Source organism: Elephas maximus, chromosome 3, assembly GCF_024166365.1.
Source record: "Elephas maximus indicus isolate mEleMax1 chromosome 3, mEleMax1 primary haplotype, whole genome shotgun sequence".
NCBI lineage: Eukaryota > Metazoa > Chordata > Mammalia > Proboscidea > Elephantidae > Elephas > Elephas maximus.
This window is the reverse complement of record NC_064821.1, coordinates 172075277-172085487: the sequence shown is the minus strand read 5'-3', so window position 1 is coordinate 172085487 and position 10211 is coordinate 172075277.

The window sequence follows — 10211 nt, the reverse complement described above, 5'->3', positions numbered from 1 at the left end:
CACCTGCCCCCATCTCCTCATACCCCCTCATACTATCCTCCCACCGAAACCCGCTCTCAGGAAAATTATTTCCAACTGCAGTGAATTGACTGCACCCGACTCCGGGCAGGAAGCGTCACATGTCTTTTAATTTTCTAAATTAAAGAAATCTGGCTCAGCTCCCGCCTGTCAGTGTTGGCGGGAAATCCGTTCGTCAAGTTTTGAGATTTCCCCTCCCCTCTCTGGTGCTGTGAAGTCCGGAAAATTTAGGGAAAGACCGTTTACTGCAGTCACGATGCTGCTACTTCAGGGCCCTTGGAGAACAGCTCCACAGCCTGCAAGCCAGCTGGGCAGGAGGGGAGTTAGGGGAGAAGCTTTGGTGGTCTCCAGGCCCAGGCTCCAGGATCTCACTTTCCCGGACACACCAGGTAGCTCTCTCCCACCCCTCACATGCACACCCAGGGACAGGTTTCCACTCCTGGAAACTCCAAAATTCTTCTCAGCGTGGGAGCAACCATTCATCCCTTAGTCCTGGCCACTTGCCTCTTCCTGACCTAGTACCTGCTCCCCGCCAACCCCCATAGGGCAATTCCAGCACAGTGTCTCAATTACCTAATCCTCAAGATGAAGGCCTGGGGCTGTTAACCAGAGTGTGTTGTTGGGGGCTGGGAGTACTGAGAGAAGGCTGTAGGAAGGGCCTAGACCTTATAATTCAAATTTTTAGCTACTCTTAGGACGGTGGGCGCTGAAGGAGAAATTACCTTTTTATTCTTTCTAGTTTTTTTTACAACAGGAGCACAACTGAAATTACTGTCTTAATAGATGAGCCTGCTAAGAGTTTTAAAAAGAAAAAAATTTTTATCTGTCACGCATCTTTGACCAAGAATTTAAGTGAATGTATTATCTCTTCATGGGATATTAGCATGTTAACCTTATGCCTAGTGTGAAAAGGGCTTTTCCTGTCCATGTCAGGCATCAGTTAAAAGATGGAGGGTATCTTTTTGGAGGGCACAGAATGGGAAATCCTGAAACCATGTTGCGTCAGTTATCTACTGTTGCATAACAAATTACCCCCAAAACTAGTGGCTTAAAACAGCAGCTTAGTGGGCAGTTTTGGCTTCTGGTCTCTCATGCAGTTGCAGGCATATGTCAGGCTACAGTCATTGGAAGGCATGACTGGGGCCATAAGTTCACCTTCCAAAAGGCTCACTTACATGACTCATTCACATGGCTGCTGTTGGTGAGAGACCTCACTCAGTAAGGGGCCATAAGGGCCCTTCTCCAGGACTGTTTGAGTGTCCTGATAGCATGGTAGCTGACTTCCCTCAAGCAAGAGGTCCTAGAGAGAGCAAGACAGAAGCCACAATGACCTAGCTCTCAAAAGAAGCGCCTGTTACTTCCACTGTACTCTATTGGTCACATAGACCAGCCCTGACTCAATATGGAAGGAGGTTACACAAGGGCATGAATACCAGAAGGGCAGGATCATTGAGGGCCATCTTGGAGGCTGTCTGAAATCATATCTATTTTTTTTTATTTTGAAAAATTTCAAACACATACAAAAGTAGGAAAAGTAGAACAATGAACTCCCATACACCCATCATCCATATTCAGTAATTATCAAGGAAATGCTATTATTTTATCTTGTATAACTCTTCCTGAGAAACACATGATCCTGCCACCCCATTCTCCATCCCACATCCTATACTCCCCATCCCCCCCCAATCTAACTTTCCTTCCACCCCGGTGTTCCAAGCTCTCTCCTCTCCCTTTCTCCTTTCTGCAACGTTTTAAGGGGTAGGGATGAGACAGATAACTAAGAAAAAAGAAGGCTCCTTATGCTGTATGTTAGTTTCAAGTGTGGGTGCCTGCGGTTTGGAGGGGTCAACGTAGATACAGTCCACAGTAAATCTTTCTCTTTAGCTCACTTTGAAGAAACCATACCCTTTTTAAAACTTTAATGTGCATATAAATTTCCTGGACATCTTGTTAACATGCAGATTCTGATCCAGTAGGTCTGGGGTGGGTCCTGAGAGTCTATAGTCTAACAAGCTTCCAGGTGATGCCAATGTTGGTGAGTTGCAAGGATCTAGTGCATGCTGTCCAAAGCAGTAGCCACCACCCATATGTGACTATTTAAATTAATTACAATTAAATAACATTATAAATCAGTTCCTCAGTTTCATTAGCCATGTTGCAAACGCTCAATGGCAACACATGGCTAGCTGCCCTATTGGGCAGTAGAAACCAAAAACAACCAAACCCATTGCCTTTGAGGCAATTCTGACTCGTAGTGACCCTACAGGACAGAGTAGAACTGCCCCATAGGTTTTTCAAGGAACAGCTGGTAAATTCGAACTGGTGACCTTTCAATTAGCAGCCTGAGCTGTTAACCACTGCACCATCAGGGATAGTACCTATAGCTAAAGAACATTTCCATCACCACAGAAAGTTCTGTTGGGTAGTACTGGTCTAGAGATTGACTCATAATAACTCTGCTTTCTAGACCAGAACAACTATTTATTCACAACAGAAGAGGACTTGAGCAGGAATGGATCAACCCAGTGTTCTTAAATACAGTTTGGCAATTGGTCCCATCCCACTTGGAGCAAAGGATAATGAAGAAAACCAAAGACGCAAGGAAAATATTAGCCCAAGGGACTAAAGGATCACATGAACCAGAGACTCCACCAGCTTGAGATCAGAAGAGCTAGATGGTGCCTGGCTACCACCAATGACCGCTCTAACAGGGAACACAACAGAAAGTCCCAGACAGAGCAGGAGAAAAGTGTGGAGCAGAACTCAAATTCATGTAAAAAGACCAAACTTAATGGTCTGACAGAGACTGGAGGAACCCCTGAAACTATGGCCCCCAGAGGCATTGTTAACCCAGAGCTGAAACCATTCCCAAAGCCCACTCTTCAAAAATCAGAAGGACTATAAAACAAACAAACAAAAAATACACACGAAGAGGGCACTTCTTAGTTCAGTCAGATGCATGAGACCAAATGGGTGGCTGCTGTCTAGAGGCAGGATAAAAAGGCAGGAAGGAACAGGAACTGATCGAATGAACACAGAGACCTGGGGTGGAAAGGGAGAGCATGCTGTCACATTGTGGGGATTGCAACTAATGTCACAAAACAACATGTGTGTAAATTTTTGTATCAGAAATTAATTTGAGATGTAAACTCTCACCTAATGCACAATTTAAAAAAAAGGAGAAATACGTTTTGGAAGGTTGTTTGGTCAGTTCAGCTTTTGAGCAAAAGAGGTTGGCTGTTCTAAGATATATGTCTACCAGATTATGAGACTGGGTGAAATACTTTCCTCAGCACTTTTTTTTTTTCTGTCTCAATAACTGGTGCTAGAGAATGCTGGGGCAAGACACCTTATTGAGAAGCTTTTTTTTAAAATTTTTATTGTACTTTAAGTGAAAGTTTACAAATCAAGTCAGTCTCTCACACAAAAACTTATATACACCTTTCTAGATACTCCTAATTGCTCTCCCCCTAATGAGACAACCCGTTCCCTCCCTCCACTCTCTCTTTTCCTGTCCACTTCGCCAGCTTCTAACCCCTTCTACCCTCTCATCTCCCCTCCAGGGAGGAGATGCCAACATAGTCTCAAGTGTCCACCTGATCCAAGAAGCTCACTCTTCACCAGCATCCCTCTCCAACCCATTGTCCTGTCCAGTCCCTGTCTGAAGAGTTGGCTTTGGGAATGATTCCTGTCCTGGGCCAACAGAAGGTCTGGGGGCCATGACAACCGGGGTCCTTCTAGTCTTAGTCAGACCATTAAGTCTGGTCTTTTTACAGGAGTTTGGGGTCTGCATCCCACTGCTCTCCTGCTCCCTCAGGGGTTCTCTGTTGTGTTCCCTGTCAGGGCAGTCATCGGTTGTAGCCGGGCACCATCTAGCTCTTCTGGTCTCAGGCTGATGTAGTCTCTGGTTTATGTGGCCCTTTCTGTCTCTTGGGCTCATAATTACCTTGTGTCCTTGGTGTTCTTCATTCTCCTTTGATCCAGGTGGATTGAGACCAATTGATGCATCTTCGATGGCCGCTTGCTAGCATTTAAGATCCCAGATGCCTCTCTCCAAGGTGGGATGCAGGATGTTTTCTTAATAGATTTTATTATGCCAATTGACTTAGATGTCCCCTGAAACCATGGTCCCCAAACCCCCGCCCCTGCTATGCTGGCCTTCAAAGCATTCAGTTTATTCCGGAAACTTCTTTGCTTTTGGTTGAGTCTGGTTGTGGTGACCTCGCCTGTATTGTGTGTTGTCTTTCCTGTCACCTAAAGTAGTTTTTATTTACTATCTAATTAGTGAGTACCCCCTCCCACCCTCCCTCCCTCCCCCTCTCCCTCCCTCTCCCCCCTTGTAACCATCAAAGAATAGTTTCTTCTCTGTTTAAACTATTTCTTGAGTTCTTATAACAGTGCTCTTATGCAATATTTGTCCTTTTGCAACTAATTTCACTCAGCATACTGCCTTCCAGATTCCTCCATGTTATGAAATGTTTCACAGATTCATCACTGTTCTTTATCAATGCGTAGTATTCCATTGTGTGAATATACCATAATTTATTTATCCATTCATCTGTTGATGGGCACCTTGGTTGCTTCCATCTTTTTGCTATTATAAGCAGTGCTGCAATGAACATGGGTGTGCATATATCTGTTCATGTAAAGGCTCTTATTTCTCCAGGATATATTCCAAGGAGTGGGATTGCTGGATCGTATGGTAGTTCTATTTCTAGCTTTTAAAGGAAGCCCAAATCGATTTCCAAAGTGGTTGTACCATTTTACATTCCCACCAGCAGTATATAAGTGTTCCAATCTCTCCACAGCCTCTCCAACATTTATTGTTTTGTGTTTTTTGGATTAATGCCAGCCTTGTTGGACTGAGATGGAATCTCACTGTAGTTTTGACTTGCATTTCTCTAATGGCTAATGATCGTTAGCATTTCCCATGTATCTGTTGGCTACGTGATTGTCTTCTTTAGTGAAGTGTCTGCTCATATCTTTTGCCCATTTTTTAATTGGTTTATTTGTCTTTTTGCAGTTGAGTTTTTGCAGTGTCACGTAGATTTTAGAGATCAGGTGCTGATCGGAAATGCCATAGCTAAAAACTTTCCCAGTCTGTAGGTAATCTTTTTACTCTTTTGGTGAAGTCTTTGGATGAGTATACCAAACCCAAAACCAAACAGAGTGCCATAGAGTCGATTCCAACTCATAGCGACCCCACAGGACAGAGTAGAGCTGCCCCATAGGGTTTCCAAGGCGCACCTGGCGGATTCAAACTGCTAACCCTTTGGTTAGCAGCTGTGGCACTTAACCAGTACACCACCAAGGTTTCCTGGATGAGCATAGGTGTTTGATTTTTAGGAGCTCCCAGTTATCTAGTTTTTCTTCTGCATTGTTAGTAATGTTTTGTATACTGTTTATGCCATGTGTTAGGGCTCCTAGCGTTGTCCCTATTTTTTCTTCCATGGTCTTTATTGTTTTAGATTTTATATTTAGGTCTTTGATCCATTTTGAGCTTGTTTTTGTGCATGGAGTGAGGTATGGGTCTTGTTTCATTTTTTTGCAGATGGATATCCACTTATGCCAGCACCATTTGTTAAGAAGACTGTCTTTTCCCCATTTAACTGTTTTGGGCCTTTGTCAAATATCAGCTGCTCATATGTGGATGGATCTATGTCTGGATTCTCAATTCTGTTCCATTGGTCTACGTATCTGTTGTTGTACCAGTACCAGACTGTTTTGACTACTGTGGTGGTATAATAGGCTCTAAAATCAGGTAGAGTAAGGCCTCCCACTTTGTTCTCTTTTTTCAGTAATGTTTTACTTATCTGGGGCCTCTTTCCCTTCCATATGAAGTTTGTGATTTGTTTCCCTATCTCATTAAAGAATGTTGTTGGAATTTGGATGGAATTGTACTAAATGTATAGATAGCTTTTGGTAGAATAGACATTTTTATAATGTTAACTCTTCCTATCCATGAGCAAGGTATGTTTTTCCACTTACGTAGGTCTCTTTTGGTTTCTCGCGGAAGTGTTTTGTAGTTTTCTTTGTATAAGTCTTTTACATCTCTGGTAAGATTTATTCCTAAGTATTTTATCTTCTTGGGGGCTACTGTAAATGGTATTGATTTGGTGATTTCCTCTTCGATGTTCTTTTTGTTAGTGTAGAGGAATCCAAGTGATTTTTGTATGTTTACCTTGTATCCTGATACTCTGCTGAACTCTTCTATTAGTTTCAGTAGTTTTCTTGAGGATTCTTTAGGGTTTTCTGTGAATAAGATCATGTCATCTGCAAATAGAGATACTTTACTTCTTCCTTGCCAGTCAGGATGCCCTTTATTTCTTTGTCTAGCCTAACTGCTCTGGCTAGGACCTCCAGCACAATGTTGAATAAGAGCGGTGATAAAGGGTATCCTTGTCTGGTTCCCCGTTCTCAAGCGGAATAAGAAGCTATCTTTTTTCAAAAAAATAACTAAAAAAATTTTTGGAGACATTGAGGCTGGATGAACCCCCGAAACTATTGCCCTGATATAATTTTTAAACCTTAAATTAAAAATATCCCTTGAAGCCTTCTTTAAACTAAACAATACCCCCCAAAAACCAAACCTGCTGCCGTCAAGTCCATTCCAACTCAGAGGGACTCTATAGGACAGAATAGAACTGCTCCATAGGGTTTCAAAGGAGCAGCTGGTGGATTAGAGCTGCCAACCTTTTGGTTAGCAGCTAAGCTCTTAACCACTGTGCCACCAGGGCTCCAAACTAAACAATAGGTAGCTAAGTTAATAAAGAATGTTTGCCTTGAGCACTGCGTTCTTTTAAAGAATGATTTATATGGGATCAAAATGACACCACCAACTAGAAAGATCAGATAGTAAGCTTAGGGTGCAGTGAGCTTACGTTAATGGGGGAGGAACAATATGGAAAAGGAGAGAAAATGGTTGCACAACTTAAAGAATGTAGTCAATGTCACTGAATTGTGCATGTAGAAATTGTTGAATTGGTATATGTTTTGCTGCATATATTTTCAAAAACAAAAAAGTGAAAAAATAAAATGTTTTGTGCTAGAGAATGCGCAAACTTTTATAATGTGATATGAATCTAAATTTGGTTGGATTAGAGGTGCTGCAGTGTAATGAATTACTTAATATGGAATAGTCTATGACTCACACACAATGATTGGGTGGGACTATGCAAATAAGGTATAGGCAATCCTAATGAAGTGATTCATCAGTTTTGCCATCCCACTAGGCTTAAAATGAGCCATCCCAGAGGTGGGAGGAGAGTATCCCACCACCACCAAAAAAAAAAAGAACCAGGAGCAGAGCATACCCTTTGGACCAGGGATCCCTGCACTGAGAAGCTCCTAAAACCAGGAGACCAAGAGAGCAAGCTGAAACACTAAAGATAGCAGAAGCAGTGGCAGAGAAACCGCATCAGCGAATGAAGAAAGCTGAGCACCTTTGGGAAGGAAGCTTGCTAGCAGAGTAGGGTGTCTCTGGGTACTTGGTGGAGCTAGGTTTGCCAGCCCACAGAGCTAGAGCTGAGCACCTTCAGATAAGGCTTAGTAGGGGAGAGGGGTGCCTTGGCACACTTATTGGCAGAACTAAAAGAGTTTTGTAATACTTGCTTGAGCAGGGTAGAGGCCAAGGGCCAGAGAGAGGCATGCCTGCGGGCACGGCTGAAAAGAGGCTGGGCTGATCAAAAACTGTATCCTGAGCATTCCTGAACCTGAATTGTAACCTGTTATTATTTCCCTAATAAACCCTGTAATTGTGAGTATTGTCTGTGAGTTCAGTGTGGCCATTGCAATGAATTATTGAACTCAGCAGAGAAGTAGAGAGTGCCATGGGAGGGATGGTTGGTGTCAGAGCTGGTAAAGATGGCGGAGAGAGGAGGTATGTCTGACCTCTGCCTCAAAGGAGTCAGCTTTGGCCTGTTGGTCCTGATTCTCCTTTCCACTTTTGAAGTTAGAGGAGGTCAGATGCCTTTGCTATGCCATTTTTACATATACATTTCTTAAGATAATTTTTTTTTATTGTGGTAAAATATATAACAAAAAGTTTGCCATCTTTTAGTGTTCAATGCAGTGACATTAATTATACTTACAATGTTGTGCAGCCATCACCACTATCCATTTCCAAAAGTTTTACCTCATACCAAACAGAAACTCAGTACCCCTTCTGCTGAAACTCTCTTCACTCCCTCTCCTCAGTCCCTGGTAACCACTAATAAACTTTGGTCCCTATACATTTGTCTATTCTAGATATATAAGTGGGATCATACAGTATCTGTCCTTTTGGGTCTGACTTATTGCTCTCAGCACAACGTTTTCAAGGTTGGTTCGTTGTAGCGTATATCAGAACTTCATTACTCTTTATGGCTGGATAATAAATAAATAATAAACACTTTATTTATCCAACCCTCTGTTGATGAACACTTGGATTGTTTCCGCATTTTGGCTGTTTGTAAATAGTGCTGCAGTGAACATTGGTGTATAAGTAGCTGAGTCCCTGCTTTCAAGTCTTTTGACTATATACCTAGGAGTGCAATTGCTGGGTTATAGGCTGGTGGCACAGTGGTCAAAGAGCTTTGGCTGCTGACCAAAAGTTGGAAGTTCAAATCCACCAGCTGTTCCTTGGAAACTCTATGGAGCAATTCTACTCTGTCCTATTGGTTTGCTATGAGTCAGAATGACCCAATGGCAACTGGTTTGGTTTTTTTTTTTTTCTTTTTTTTATGGTTAACTGTGGAGTCCCTGGGTGGTATAAACAGTTGACATACTTGGCTGCTAACTGAAAGTTTGGAGGTTTGAGTCCATCCAGAGGTGCCTCAGAAGAAAAGTCTGGTGATCTATTTCAAAAAAATCAGCCACTGAAAACACTATGGAGCACCGCTCTACTCTGACACACATGGCGTTGCTGTAAGTCGGAATCAACTCAATGGCAACTGGTTTAAAAAAAAAAATTTTTTTTCTTTAGTACTTTAGATGAAGGTTAACAGAGCAAATTAGTTTCTTATTAAACAATTAATACACATATTGTTTTGTGATGTTGGTTGCGAACCCCATATCATGTCAACATTCTCCCCTTCTTGACCTTGGAAAAAAAAATTTTTTGATGGTAATTGTATGTTTGAAGAAACACTAAACTGTTTTCCACAGTGACTGTACCATTTTGTATTCCCACCAGCAATGGATGAGGGTTCCAATTTCTCCACAACCTCAACACTTGTTATTCTGCATTTTTTCTAATAATAGCCATCCTGGGGCGGGGGTGAAGTGGTACCTGGTACCTCATAGTGGTTTTTATTTGCATTTCCTCAGGGACTAATGATGGTGAGCATCTTTTTATGTGCTTATTGGCCATTCGTATATCTTCTTTGGAGAAAGGTCTTTTCAAGTCCTTTCCCATTTTTTTAATTGTTTTGTTTGTCTTCTGGTTATTGAGTTAGAAGAATTTTTAAATAATCTGGATAGTAAACCCATATCCAATATATGGTCCCCAAATATTTTCTCCCATTCTTTAGGTTGTGTTTTTACTTCCTTGATAAAGTCCTTTGATGCTCTAGAGTTTTTAATTTTGGTGAAGCCCAATTTATCTTTTTTTTTCATTTATTGCTTGTGCTTTTGGTGTAAGAAGCTAACTTTTGCCTCATTTTTAAAGACTCCATGTGATTGGCCACCCTTCTTTTAGGACAAAGTAGTCCAATTTGCTGGTCACACTTAGGTGTTTCTTTCTGTGATAGCATTTCATGTTGTATATGTGTCCTTATAGCAGTTTTCATATGGTATTTTAATCGTCTGTTTACATATCTGCTTCCACATTAGACAGTAAGCTCCTTGAGAACAGGGATTTGCCATGGGCCTGGCTTTTAATAGGCATTCAAAATATGTTTGTTGAGTTAATTCATTCATTCATAATTGTATCATGTTAATCTCCTCAATACCTGATGTAGGGGTAAAGATGGAGCATAGGTTTTGGGCTCAGACACGTCATACCTACGTACTAGCTGTGTGCCTTTTGGTATTTCACTTCCTCTATTTTTATTAAAGTCACTACATTATCTGTAAAACGGGAACAAAAATAACATCTGGGCTTACTTCACGGGGTTATTTTGAGGATCAAATGAGCTAACAGTAGTAAAACTGCTTTATCGTTTACAATTATTATCTTTTTAAAAAAATCCTAGTTTTCTTTTTTTTTTATTGTT